The following is a 15,000-nucleotide window of genomic DNA, read 5'->3' as shown; positions in this document are numbered from 1 at the left end:
TTCCAGGGGTGGAAGAGGCTGGCTCACCGTCAACACAACAATTCTCCGACCACTCAGTCAGGGACACCACTGTCTAAAAGCAGAGATCAAAGATATCAGGTCCAGGTCCTTTCCGCCGTCTTCCGCCCAAATTCGCTCCTCGGACCAAGATGTGAGATGAAAAGACCTTAGCATAACAAAGAGGATGCCGCCTTTGACTGATATACATGGAATTGATGAGGAGATTATTAGCATCTCCGGTATCGTAAGGAAGGAATCTTTATTGCAAGGAAAGGACACGCATATATGATGAAGACTCAGATTGACGAGTGATAATAAGACCATAGGAACGGATTTGCAGAACGGTGATCTATGCATATACTGTATGCGCATATTCATCTTATATAAAGGTTTACACTTTAACTAAGAAGACTAATTTTGACCACCCAAGTGGGGTAGGGGAAGTAGTGGACCAGGAAAGTGCTGAATAAATGCATACAAAGAGTTGCCGAAAAGGAGGACCCGCAGTATACAAGAGACTCGGTAGTGCGTTCAAGATGAAGGTGAGTGGCGCAGTGTGTAAGAAAGCTCAACACATTTTATAATATATATATATATATATATATATATATATATTTTATTTATATAATATATATACATGTATTAGTATTATTATTAATTATTATTATTATTATATAATTCAGATATAATGAGATTTAATACCTTACAAAGCAAACGCTCGCATTAAAAGTGGTCAAATACGAATTAAAAAAACGAAAAAAAAACTAGAAGAATACGAACGAATTCAAACCGGAAATAGAAACCAATTAAAAGCAGCAGAATCCAGTACATTCAAATATCAATTCACTCAAGCGAGCTTAGCACTTTTCTAAACACTTTTAGTCAATTGTAAGATACTCGTGCACCGAAGTCTATTTTAACTTCTTGGTTGTATATACTGCATATACACACCAGAAACGCTAAGATTACATTCCATAATTCCTGGCCATGGGGAGGGGATGCTGGGTTCAGAGATGCTAAACGCTTCCTTGTGTAAACAGGTGGTAAGGTCTGGAATTCCTTGCATGCTGCTGGAAAATGAAACCGTCTCGGAGTTGATCAACGATGACTTGTATTTCCTTTTAATATTCAAAGTGTTTCACATGTGTTCTTTTTTTATATGTAAATATTATGTTTGGCTGCCCTTAAGCGATAGTGCTGTCCATTTTATGCTTCGAGGATCTATTTACTTTTTATTTATGTTTTTTGAAAGGTGATAAATAAGACCACATTCTCCTCTCTAATGGAAATGCTTTACTAGGTCGTTAACACCAACACAATATACTTGCAACTGGGATGAAGAGCTGACGCAAACGGCCTGTATTATAGCCCTGTCTACAAATTCTTCAGGCTAAAGAAAGGAGCTTTTTACTCTTTCTTGTATGTACCTACGAGTATAAATAGTCGTAGGCGACACTTTAAGGATTCTGCAAGGACTTACTTGTCTTAGACACAAGGCATAAAGAACACTACCTTCTCTTTAGTGATGGTCTACTCGTAGAGTACCGAACGTTCTTTGATATTTTACTCCACGGGTCTTTTTTAGTATTTCCATGAGGATTTAATTTCTTATAGTTTTATTATTATTATTAAAATATCCTCATAGTAGCACGAGTCTTCAAATGGAGAAACAATTCCACAGTTATGTAAATGTACACATATTTAAATTTAAAACCTTAAGGATAGCTGCTCGGTTCCCCTTATCAATCTTCTCCATTATTATTATTATTATTATTATTATTATTATTATTATTATTATTATTGTATTCCTGCTGCTAATACTACTAATAGTACTATTATTGTTACCAAGAATGATGCAATATTCGGTATAGCATTCATCCTTTCCAAACTAAATTCAGATCACTTTCATCCGATAAAGTAAATGCGAACTCATTTTATAGATGAACAAGTAAAGAATCACACCGAACTAAATACAATCAGCTTTCACTGCGTCATTAAAAATGTTTTTCAATGGGAGTTCAATCAAGTGTAGGTTCCTGATCAGATGCAGTAACATGGGAGAGAGAACGGTTAAAATTCCGCACACAATCATTTATCAAGTAATAATTGATAAGAGATTATGTACGATGACTGCACTTAATAAGGGCTGCATTGTTTCCATTGTATCAGTAATGGCTGTAGTTCCTCGAACAAGAGATGTGTTCTGATTACTTGCAGTATCACTGTTGAATGCGCAGATATATTCACTAGATGATATAGAATATTAAGGTCAGTGTATATTGTTATTTTAGAAATATATTTTCCATTATACCAAATTCTGAAGATATATTTTAATATTTATAGATATTTTTAGCTTGAAGTAGTTTCAATCTACTCGTCTGTCAGGTGGTGCCTTCCCTCAGTCAGCAAGCGTAATGCTTGGATAATTATTTGCATTCTCTTGAATGTAGAGTTTTAGATTTCATCTTACTATAATGGGCGTAATGCCTGTCCGTCCGTCTGTCATTCAATCACGGCCAAACGGCTGGTCCGATGGGAATGAAACTTAGCAGGGTTATAGTTGGGACTTCTAAGATGGTTTATAATGGCGTTTCACCCTACCTCTCCCACACACTCCGAAGGGGGTGGGGGGGGGGGGGGGGGGGGGTGAGAAGGGATTCCCTGAAACGGAGCTGGTTCTGACCGTGAAACGAGGCTGGTTACGACCGTAGATTTACTAATAATGATGATAATCATACATACTTTCTGTTTACATATGTTTCCTAGTACTAATAATGATGATAAAGTCGCTCAAAACTTACATCATATTCGAAGGTTTTCCGCTCGATATTAAGCAGAGGAAATCGCATAGGCAATAAAATGAACACTGCGTCAGATGCTTACCAGGATTAGTTTCCCGTAACTTTGTTACAGAGAATAATCTAAACTGCTTAATACTAACTTATACACTTCTGATTTTCTAGATGTAAGCTGCACTCAGGCATTAAATTAGTTTCCTTATAAGAATAATCTAAATTGCTGAATGCTAGCTTATACACCTCTGATTTTCTGGATGTATGCCGCGCTCACGCATGGAATTGGTTACCCTATAATAACGTTATGATATCATGATAATATAATTCAATATTATATCATGATGATATAATGATTTGTGGAGTCACTACTGGACTTCCTCCTTCCCGAACGACTTACAGAGATACCGTTCGTTAATTTAACATTTATTAACCAGGCCAATTTTATAGAGTACATAAAATTATTCCATAGCGAGTGTTAAAATTGAAGCTATGACAAGTCTGAGAATACTGAAGACTTTCATTGAATACCCTGAGTTTAATTGTACGTATTCTTGAGTCTTTCTCCCATAAAGGAAAAAAAGGAGAGAATTTTATTTTCTAAACCTGACATTTAATTATACAGTTTTGATAATCTGTAAGATTTAACTCAGTGCAACGTCATCTGTAAATTCGACGGTACCTTCTTCACGAGGTATAAAAGAAATGTCTGTAGGATCAAATACAATAGCTTAAGCAGATTCGCAGAAATAACACCAGTTAAGACCCATAACCTCGAGAATACGCGGCAACTTTTACTTTGATAAAATTCTATGCCTTTCCTTTCTTATAAAGTTTATTCTCAAAACGTCACGAAAGATAAAAAAAAAATCGAGGCAAAAACTCCTAAGCTTTGTTTCTGGAATATTTCCTCACGAAATCTCTCGAAAGGGGAAGAAGAAAAACATTAGGAGATAGGAGCCTTCGCTATTCTGAATAAAAAAAAAATAAAAATAAAATAAAAACATCCACATAAAAGTGTTTAGGAAGGAAGCCATTCTCGGAAGAAAAAAAAAACAATGTTGTCTTAAGACAAAAATTCCTGAGTCACACTTCAGTTGAAAAGAAAAGTAGATGGTTCATACCTTCTCGGAAGATGATAAGGCAGCGGCGAGGAAGAGTGGAGGGAAAAATTCTTTAGAAAAAGCGTAAACCTTGTTTTGAAAATGGAGACAAAGGAAGATGTGAGACCAGGAGCTACATCGAGGCTGAAGAGATAAGAAATTCCCCTGAAATTGTGGTGCTCACGGGCTAAAAACTGAAATAAGGAAGAATTGGTAATTATGTATTTCAGCCTGGTTTTAAAGTCTATTTCCTGCTATGATAATGTTCTATTGAGTTCCTAACAATGTAATCTAACTTCTAAATCTAAATTTAGATTTTGTACGTCGTTGCATCTTGTTATAATAAGCTTCGCTACACTTTTCCTTCATGGAAATAAGAGGGAACAGAAATCAGAGGACAGAATACCATTTTTGAGTATGACCATTTCAGGTTCCTTATACCAGAAAAAAAACAAATTCTTATGGCAAGTTTCTCATCTACAAGTCGGAGGAGAAAACGGTCTGATTGTGAAACAAGTGAAAAAAGACACAGAAGAAATCTAATTTCCAGTACAGCGTATAATTAAGGCCACCGAAACCATATCTTCTCGGTGTTCTCGGTATAATGCCGAATGAGCCGCGTCCCATGAAACTTTAACCATGCCCCGGTGGTGGCCTGTCGTACATCGTAGCCAGACACACGGTTATGGCTAAATTTAACCTCAAATAAAAAAAAAACTACTGAAGCTAGAGGGCTGCAATTTGGTGTGTTTGATGATTAGAGGGGGTAGGATCAGCATATCAATTTGCAGCGCTCTAGCTTCAGTAGTTTGTAAGATCTGAGGTAGGACAGAAAAGAACGAACAGGAAACGTGCGGACAGACCAAGCCATCTCATTAGTTATGTTGGTAGATTCTTGACAATTGGTCAATATAGGGAAAACTCAAATACTTCATTGGCACTTTACCTTGACAGAATTAAATGATCAAAGAATTATGCTTTCTTTTCCTCTTTCGCCTATGCAGCTTTCACCTACATAGGTTTCATCAATGCAGCTTTCACCACTTCAGCTTTCACCTATGTAGCATTCACCAATGCAGCGTCACCTATGCAGCTTTCAACAATGTAGCTTTCACTAATGCAGCTCTTTTATTTCATAGGGTTGTTCTTATCCTTTGCTTCCCATTCAAGAGAGGTTGTCGGGAAAGGACACGATTATATTTTTTCTATTAAAAACGACCGATGATGATGCTCGGAAAATGCCAAAACGATTCTCCGCCTGAATTCCTTTCCAGTTTTTTTCTCTTGCCTGCGACCAAAGGCAATCAGGATCTTGCAAAGAGAGGTGCAAGTAAAAGATAAAAATGCAGTAAATATAAATCTAAATCCTCCCTGTAGACACTGTTATGCCAGTGCCAGAAAACTTAGTGCGTTATGGCACCACATAATGTGTGCTCCTTGAAACAGAAGGAGACAGTTACAGTGCTTCTGATTTATGCAGTATAAACAAAGCCCGCTGGAATACGACGGTAACAAAAGACTAACACAAGTTTGGAAAATTAGCCTGGCAATTCCCTGAGCAAATGGAGGTGGAGAATTTGATAGGAGTAAAGAACCCGAGGATGTGTTTCGTCCTGAAGGAAAGAAAAGACTGCGAGGAAAATGCAGGATTCTTCAAAGGAATACATTCAGGAGCTTTGAGTGACTGGGAGGGAAGGTCAAGAGAGAGAGAGAGAGAGAGAGAGAGAGAGAGAGAGAGAGAGGGAGAGAGAGAGAGAGAGAATCAGCTATCTGAGTAATGAAAGGAACTGAAATATATAAATACAAATAATCCTCTTTCCCAAATTTATCCCTATAGTAAAGGGTCGGTTGCCTGATGCGCCTTCTCCACTGCTTGAATCAGGCATGGTTTATTGGTTGGTAATTGGGGTTTTTAGACCGCACGCCCTTGCTGTCATCAACCACAGTTATTGGCGGTGGGCCTCGCTGCAATGCAGCAGGTGTCCTTTTAGTCGCATTTTATGGCACACCGGACCTATGGTGGTAGTACTCTGCCACAAGGCTAAATATAAATACAGATAATCGTAGGTACCAATTTCACTACTTTGACAGGGCTGCTAAGGTAAAAATCTATCTCATCTTGATCAGGGAAAGTGCAATTTTTTTAACTGGAAGCGTTGCACATAGAAACCATAAAGCTTATATTTATAAAACTTTTCTATAAGTTTTTACAAGACTGCCCATAACTACTAGATTTCAAGTGCCCAAACACAAATGTGAGGAGAGTCTGTTTGATAGCACCCAATTTCTGCCTGGCGACGAACCATTTGAGTGATCTGATTAACGCACAAATTTTGCGGTCATCCTTTTTATAAGGATGACTTAAATTTTTTTTTTCTATTCAATTTCACTGTGGCTGCTGTGACAGTAGTAAATCATATCGACAAAGATGTATATATAATATAAATATATATATATATATATATATATATATAGATATATATATATATATATATATATGTACACTAATTAATGATAAAATACAGATATTATTGGTCAGGAGTTAAATGCGATAAACCTTTTTTCATATTCATCAAGAAAAAGAACTGCCCATTTTATCCAAGTATTACTGTGATAACTGAAAATCATTTCCAAAAATAATAACTACGGTCTAAGATTTACATGAAATGAGGTATGATAAACCGGTAGAGTTTATTTACCACGAGTTACAAAAGGAAAGGGGAAGGGGGTAGGGTTTGAAACCTACCCTAATACCCAAGTTGGGTCTAATGATGGCCACGTGCCAAATTTGGTCTTGATCAGTCGAGCGGTTCTAATTTATATAGCACACAAACATACAAACACTCATATATATATATATATATATATATATATATATATATATATATATATATATATATTGTTTTGCACACAGGCAATTATACAGCCAGTTATATAGGGAAGGTTGATTTTTTGTATCTGTTGATAGTATGCTCACGGTTGGCAGTCATTCACTAGTCAGTTCAACGAATTCAATAAATTAATGAAATGAATGAAATGCAAATCTAAACTGGTCATGACATCAGATTTGATGAAATGGGACCTCGAATAGGGGACTGAAAAGAACCCAAACACATTTAGGGATAAAAAAAATACTAATAATGATAAAAAAGGAAACAGATCTTGATTTGCTCTCACCTGTTCTTGGAAAGTTTTATCATGTTTGATTGTCACGTCAAAACTGACAAAGTAATGTAACGAATTGAAAAATAAAACAGCGATAAAAAAATGTAGATGAGAAAGTAGATTAAGCTTTTGAGATTCCCTTCACAGAACAAACTTTACAAAAGGTTAAAGAAGGAAAAAAAAATAGGAAAAAAGAACGACTCACTTCCTTTCTCTGACAACTAGCAAAAGTGAACCCCCTTTTCTGGGGCCATTTAATTCGGGAATATCAGTCCGAAAGACGCTGTAACTTTCAGATTATTGGACAGATATTGCTTCCAACATCTGAATATTCGGAGAGAAATTGCTTTTAACACCTTGAGTATTTGGAACACCTGGTTCCTCCACGCATAAGTTTCACTGGCTAAGTTTTAGAGTCCGTGGAAGTTTTCTAATCTCATAATCTGCCGGCGGTCCTCTTGCCGAAAATAATAGCTGAAATGTGGAAGGAACCGAACCTCTTGGAGATATGAGGGCTCTATCTGGTTTCCTTCAAAGTTGAAACAGAGGAGAGTCATTGATTCCCTCAAATCACGCGCTAATAGCGATGCCAAGTGACGCATCATCAACGACTTTTAGTTAGATTAGGAGACGGCGAGGTGATTTCTTCAGGCCTGTTTCCATCAAGAGATCCGTTTGAATTATGCATTTAGCGTGACATATATATTTCAAATAACGAGAAGCATCAGGCCTTTGTGACCCTTCAAGTAACTAATAATAATGATTCGAAATCGTTTAATTTTCAGTTAACTTGGTTGGCCGGATATTTGTTTTATGAAATCTCTTTTTAATTACGGTTATGGCTTTGACTAAGCTGAAATACTTGACTCTAAAGGTGAGTTTATACTAGGCTTCACCCCACGCTGCATACATAAGACTCATCACCTGCTCCTCTCAAATTCTTGTCAGCCCCGCCTACTGGACTGCTCATCAAGAGTCACGCCATACCACTTAGCCACCCTAATGAGCAGTCCAGTAGGCGGGGCTAACAAGAATTTGGGAGGAGTTGGTGATGAGTCTTACACATGCAGCGTGGGGTGAAGCCTAGTGTAAACTCACCTTTACAGTAGCACCAGTCGAAGGAATGAAGACTACATTTACACATCAATTTAGGTTTACAATTAGTAATGAGCTTCGTTCTTGTAATTAGTCTTTTAAAGAAGACATTGCAATAATTAGTATTTCGGTTATATTAGAATGAAAGGCGTTTACATTATTTGGTACGTTCACTGCCTACTAGAACATTTCTACATTTTGAAACTCAAAGAGAGAGAGAGAGAGAGAGAGAGAGAGAGAGAGAGAGAGAGAGAGAGAGAGAGAGAGTTCACAGGCAAACCAATTGTAGCCCATCCAGAACATGAATTGATTCCGTTCCCGTGGTTAATATCCTGTAGAATACAATACGTTCTTCCGTTATACTATAATACAGGGATCCGAGAACATCAAAGTTTAGCGACGCTGTGGTTTAAACTTTTTTTTTCTCCAACAAGAATGAAGGTCCATTTTCCATTGCTGTTTACTTAAAAAGTACTTCAATATTTATGAACCTGATATGTAATAAGATTATATTCTTCAATGTTTTATGGGTATCTGTTCAGTACAACTTCCAAAATATACCGTTTTATTGCATATATCAGAAAATGATTGAATTAAAGAACTTCCGTTAAAAGATTGATAACTTTTACGCTTAACCTGCCTTTCATCTCGCAAACTTGGGTTCCTTAACCTAATATTATTTAAGGAATGCACAAAATGCCCAACAAAAAGCAGACACTCGGAAAAATAAGATAAATCAATATTCAGCTTATTCCTTCGGTGACAAGCTAATATCTGTTCATCCCTAACTTGTTTTCGTAGGAGGCTTTGGGTATTTGGCGAGATTAATTATGTGCTTGAAGGCTTCTCTCCTAATAACGAAATTCACGACACAGAATAATTAATATGAGACTGCGACTCTCGCAAGTGATATTGGGCAACTCCTTCAGTCAACAAGATGACAAAGGAACTGGAAAACAGTGTTGCCACATTTAAAAAAAAAGGAGCATTTTCTGAAAAAAAAATCTGAATAAATCTGTATATTATAAAATTACTCTGTTTAAAAAAAATAGAGGAATTGGTAGCTTTTTTAGTATATGCTACTGAAAATAGCAAGTAATGGAGGTAAAGACTAAATATTTAAGATTAAGCTGTATAAATGGCACCGCTGATGGTGCGTGAGAGTCCAGATAAAACCGGTTCAGAGCAGCTGCTACATCTTCCATTACTTGTCTCAGTTTGAATGTTATACATCCATTTTCATCTTTGGTGAAATGAAAATGATCTTCACGGATGAATGAAGGAGAATTGAAAGGAAATAAAATCTCGGACAATGAATTGACTAAATAAAATGATAAAATCTCTTCGGACGCAAAGATGAAGAGGACAAGAAGGTAATTAGATAATGCCAATAACGCCTGGAGAATCAACTTTTCGATGAAAAAAAGAGACTATTTTATTGTTTTTGGGTCAGCAACGCATTCTGGGATGTATATAAGAGGAAGGCTGAAGGTGGAATGTTTGCGCATTCTTGAAATATTTGAAATAATAGCTAAGCAGTGTCCTTATTGCTATTGAATAAAAATAATGAAAATAATACTAATAGCTTTCATGTGTCGTTATTATTACTCACAAAATTGTTGCTCAAAAAGGACCTTGAGATTCTATTACGATATTTTGCGCTTACTCAGTAAGCCTACAGTTGTTGTTGATGATGTTGTCGTTGTTCTTGTTGGGGGTAGGAAAGTCTAAAAAGGTCTGAAAAGTGTGTTTAGCGTTGAGTTAAAGATACTGGAATTTTAGGGTAGGATATTTATAATTTATTTATTAGAATGAATATGTAAAAAATAAATAATGTGCATGTTCAACAGTACAGAATAATTCTTCTTTCCCACCGTTATCCCTACATTAAGGGGTCGGTTGCCTGATGAGCCTTCTCCTCCACTGCCTTCTATCAAAGGTATCATCCCCCACCAAACTTCTTCTCTCCATAATATCTTCCTTCACTTTATCTCGCCATCCAATTCTCTGTCCCCCTCTCGATTCTCTTCCTCTAACAGGTTCCTCCCAACTAAGCCCTCTTCACTCCCTCCTCGTCATCCGTCCTCAACACATGCCTGTACCATCTCAATCGTGACTCACTTATAACCTCTGTATTCTTTACGAATTCTGCCCGTCTTCTTATTTCATCATTTTCCAATCTCTGACGCAGAAATGTTCCCATAATCCTCCTCAGCATTTTCATCTCTGTTCTCTCAAGCTTTACTTCCTCTTTTCTTAGAGCCCATGTTTCTGCTCCATGCATTAACACTGGTCTTATCACTGTGTTATATATCTTGACTTTTTGCTAATAAAATATAGTGTATTTATTTTAGTTTTCGGTGGTGAAACAACACTCTATTTTACTTTAGATTATAGCACGCGCCCCGAGTAAGCTGGCAGTCGGAACGCGCCTTGTTAACTTTGGTATAGGAAATTCTTCCCCCTTATGTCTATTTCACTGAAGTCTGTCATTCCGTTTAGAGGCGCTTTCACACTACGGAGAATGAAGCCTCATGTGCTTAATTATGGCTCTGATTAGTATACTGTAACTTTGCTCTATGAATTCCTACCCTGATGTTCAGAATAACAAAGGCAATTACCGGTTAAGAACGGAGACTAACCTTCAAGTTTCTCTGTGAAGTTCTAGAATCTTCGCTGTAGTTCTGAAGTTGTAATCAGCGACGGAGTGCCTCCTTAAGTTACGTCGAAAAACGACAGTTTTATGATTATCATCGGAATACCTTACACCAAAAGTGAATCATAAATAATAAGTGCATCTACTCTAGGTGTGATACATAAGGAGATAGGGACTTATCCATTCAGCTTTCGATTTCAGTTCTGCTATACACATTTCTGCCAAATCAGGTTCATTACTTAGAATCGAAATCTACCCATCTCTTCCTTGATAGCTGATTATAATTGCTTCATCCCTCCAGCGCTAATGAATTTTTAAACGTCAAATGATAAGGATCTTTCATCACTGGGGAAAAAAAAACTTGATTTCTATGAAGTTTATTCTCCGTCTGAATGTTGATATGAATTACTGCGCCGGCGTTTGTTTAGTATTTTGAGCTTGCTACATGTAATTTCCTCTAACCCGGGGAGTAAGCCAACAAACTACTATGCTGTTCTTGTTATTGTTGTTCTTGCTGTTGGTGTTATTGTTGGGAGGGTAAAAAAGTTATATGGAAAAGCCTAAAAGGGTCTGAAAAAGGTATTTCACGTTGAGATATAGATGTAGGAATTTCAGGATAGGATATTCATGATTTATTTCTTAGAATGAAAATGTGAAAGATAAATAATGTGTATGTCAAACAGCACAGAATAAGTATTTCTAATAAAACAGCGTTTTTATTTTAGTTTTCGTTGGTGGAACAACGTTCTATTTGACCGTTGATTTAGTACGCGCCCCTAGTAAACTGGAGGTCGGATAACGCCGTGTTTCTTTATTGTAACATTCCTCTGTTCCCAGACCTTTCATGACTTACCCATCCACCACGTAATACCAGATGTGCAGTCAATCCTGAGTCATGACTCTTTTGAGAGGTTGAACAATACTCGGTTTTCTGGAATGTTCCAGTGCTAGAATGATTTTCCAGATCCTTTTAGTCCAGTAGTTCTCAACTTGGGGGACGCTCATCCCTAGGGGCCCGTCAGAAATTTCCAGGGGAGGCAGGAGTTCTAAGAAAAAATGAAAAATTCTCTAATATTTATTTTTCTTTGCCATACCATATATTTTGGAATAAATAGAAGCATACTAGCAAAAACGTGGGGCAAACTCATTAACAAAATGATTTAATAATGTATTTTAGAAGAGAGAAAGAGTGGGGACTACGTACGTACATACACACAGTCTGGGTTGGTGTTTCTTCAGTTCACTTACGAAGGAGGTTTGCTTCCTCAAGGGCTAAATCTAAATCAAAACCTCCAGTGTGGTTCTCTTCCCCCTACCCTAAAAACCCCTCCACAACCCCCCCCCCCCCAACCCCCCACACACACACACACAACATACACACACAACGTCTACTTCATTAAGGCCGAAATCTTTCCGATAAACTTGTGCTTTTGGGATGAACGCTGTAACTCGGAGCGCAGACAAGGCTCATAATTCTTTCCCATTCAAGTTTCATTCTGGTGAGAGAGAAATGCGCTTTCGGCAAAGGAACAAATCTTGATGTGCGGTAAGAAGATGGAAAATTTGTCTTGAGTAGTACAGAGAGAGAGAGAGAGAGAGAGAGAGAGAGAGAGAGATTATCCACACGTAAAATAAAAATTAACTATAATTGCATTTATTCATTGGAAACTTTCTCTTTTGATATTACATCAGACTGGAACATTTTTCTAGAGAGAGAGAGAGGAGAGAGAGAGAGAGAGAGAGAGAGAGAGAGAGAGAGAGATAAGATTACCCACGTGTAAAGAAAATAACCATAATTGCATTTATTCATTGGAAACATTCGCTTTTAATATTACACCCACCTGGAAAATTTGTCTTGAGTGGTTCAGGGAGAGAGAGAGAGAGAGAGAGAGCGAAATAAGATTATCCCTATGTAATAAGAATAACCGTAATTGCATTTATTCATTGGAAACTTTCGCTTTTAATATTACATCAGACTGGAAAATTTGTCTTGAGTGGTTCAGAGAGAGAGAGAGAGAGAGAGAGAGAGAGAGAGAGAGAAATAAGATTATCCACATGTAAAAAAATAACCATAAATTCATTCAATCATTGGAAACTTGCGCTTTTAATATTACGTCAGACTGGAAAATTTGTCTTGAGTGGTTCAGAGAGAGAGAGAGAGAGAGAGAGAGAGAGAGAGAGAGAGAGAGAGAGAGAGAATTATCCGCATGTCAAGAAACAGTTATAGTTGCATTTATTCATTGGAAACTTTCGCTTTTAGTCTAACATCAGAGCTCCTCCGCAGCTGGACACTGAATTACATCCCAATTCCATAGATTAATTTCTCATGGACAGTAATTCATCTAACAATTGCCTCCATCCCCTTTCTCCTTTTTTAATCGTGTCCCACATATCACTATAGCTGGTTCACTTAAGGTAGATTCTTGAGTGAGCCCTATACCTGCAAGACTTTTGTTAGTCGGCCGCTGATTGGCTGGGAGCTACCTACCTCTCGGTACCAGCCAATCAGTGGCCGCCAAACAAACGTCTTGTCAGCATAGGGCTCATCCAAGAATCTACCTTTAGTGAACCAGCAATAGCAGCCAATTTTGAGAAGCGAAATGAAAACCTCAGCAATAAAATCAAATAATAAGTGTACGCACGAGAGCAGGGTCACGGGGCATAAGCAGTAATATCAAAGATTCCTCATGTAAGGCAGGTAACATCATCCATTTCAAAGGATGTGATAAGTCAGAGACAAAATACCTTCTGACCTTTCATTTCAGCTTTTTTTTTTTTCATTTAAGCCAAGCAATCTCAGGACGTGATATGTTGTAAAAGGGTCCATTAGACTAGAGCGCAATTTTCTTATTTTATTTAGTTTATATTTTTCATGAAAAGTTTCTTCTCCGAAACCTTGGATATTGCTCTAAATATATATTTGTGTATGTGTACGTATGAGAAAGTTAGTAGACGTAGAGATTCAGCAGCTTATGGGTAGGCTCCACTTTGGAGGGGTGCCGATCGTAAGAGATCGTAAAAATATTTGCCAAAAATACACTAATCAAGACAGTGCTTTACGCAGGCAATGTACAGTAAAATTTTCATTTTTAACAACTTCTGTTCAGTTAGGGGATATTTTCTCAAACAAACAAAAAATACACAGTGAAATCCCCTAATTGAGCAGAATTTTAACAAATTCTGCTCAATTAGGGGATCTTTTATAAAAAATGCACAGTGAAATTTTTATTTTTAACTTCTGTTCAGTTAGCGGATCTTTTCTAAAAAAAAAATGTACAAAGTGAAAGTATTATTTTTTAACAAATGTTGTTCAGTTAGGGAATCTTTTATGGAAAAAAATGAAAAGTGAAATTTTTATTTTTAACAAATGTTGTTCAGTTACGGGATCTTTTATAAAAAAAATGCACAGTGATATTTTTATTTTTAACAAATTCTGTTCAGATAGGAGATCTTTTCTCAAAACAATGCACAGATTTATTTCTATTTTTAACAACTTTTGTTCAGTTAGATGGGATCTTTTTGTTTCTTTTTTAAAAAAAATGCACCACAAAGTGAAATTTTTATTTTTTAACTTAATGTTCTGTTCAGTTAGGGGATCTTTCTAAATAAAAAATGCACTAAGTGAAATCTCTATTTTTAACAACTTCTGCTCAGTTAGCGGATCTTTTATCGAAAAAAAAAAATGTACAAAGTGAAATATTCATCTTTAACAAATCCTGTTCAGTCAGCGGAAAAACGCCATTATGGCGCTAATGAACGACCCTAAAGACCTCATTAGCTCCATCGGAGGCAATGTGCGGATCTTTTTGAACGTTTTACAACGCACCTTTCCAAAGCAGACTTTATGATGGCTAATCCCCTCTGGACAAGGGTTTATTGGCACCCAAATACCTTAATTATGAGATATTAAGGTCCTCCCACCTCTCTCTCTCTCTCTCTCTCTGCTCTCGCTCTCTCTCTCTCTCTCTATCTATCTCTCTCTCATGTTATGCTAGATAATTTTAAATAACGTGATGTTACGTCTTTTAATGTTCATTGACTCAAGGCGAAAGCATTGATTTCGTTTTGCTGTTAAGAGTTTGCATTTATTTATATTATATAGTATATATATAGTATATATATATTCTATATTAGATATAAGACTATATATATATACTATATATATTATATATATATATATAAGTCATAT

Source organism: Macrobrachium nipponense, chromosome 13 (genome assembly GCF_015104395.2).
Source record: "Macrobrachium nipponense isolate FS-2020 chromosome 13, ASM1510439v2, whole genome shotgun sequence".
Lineage (NCBI taxonomy): Eukaryota > Metazoa > Arthropoda > Malacostraca > Decapoda > Palaemonidae > Macrobrachium > Macrobrachium nipponense.
Note: the sequence above shows the minus strand (reverse complement) of the source record.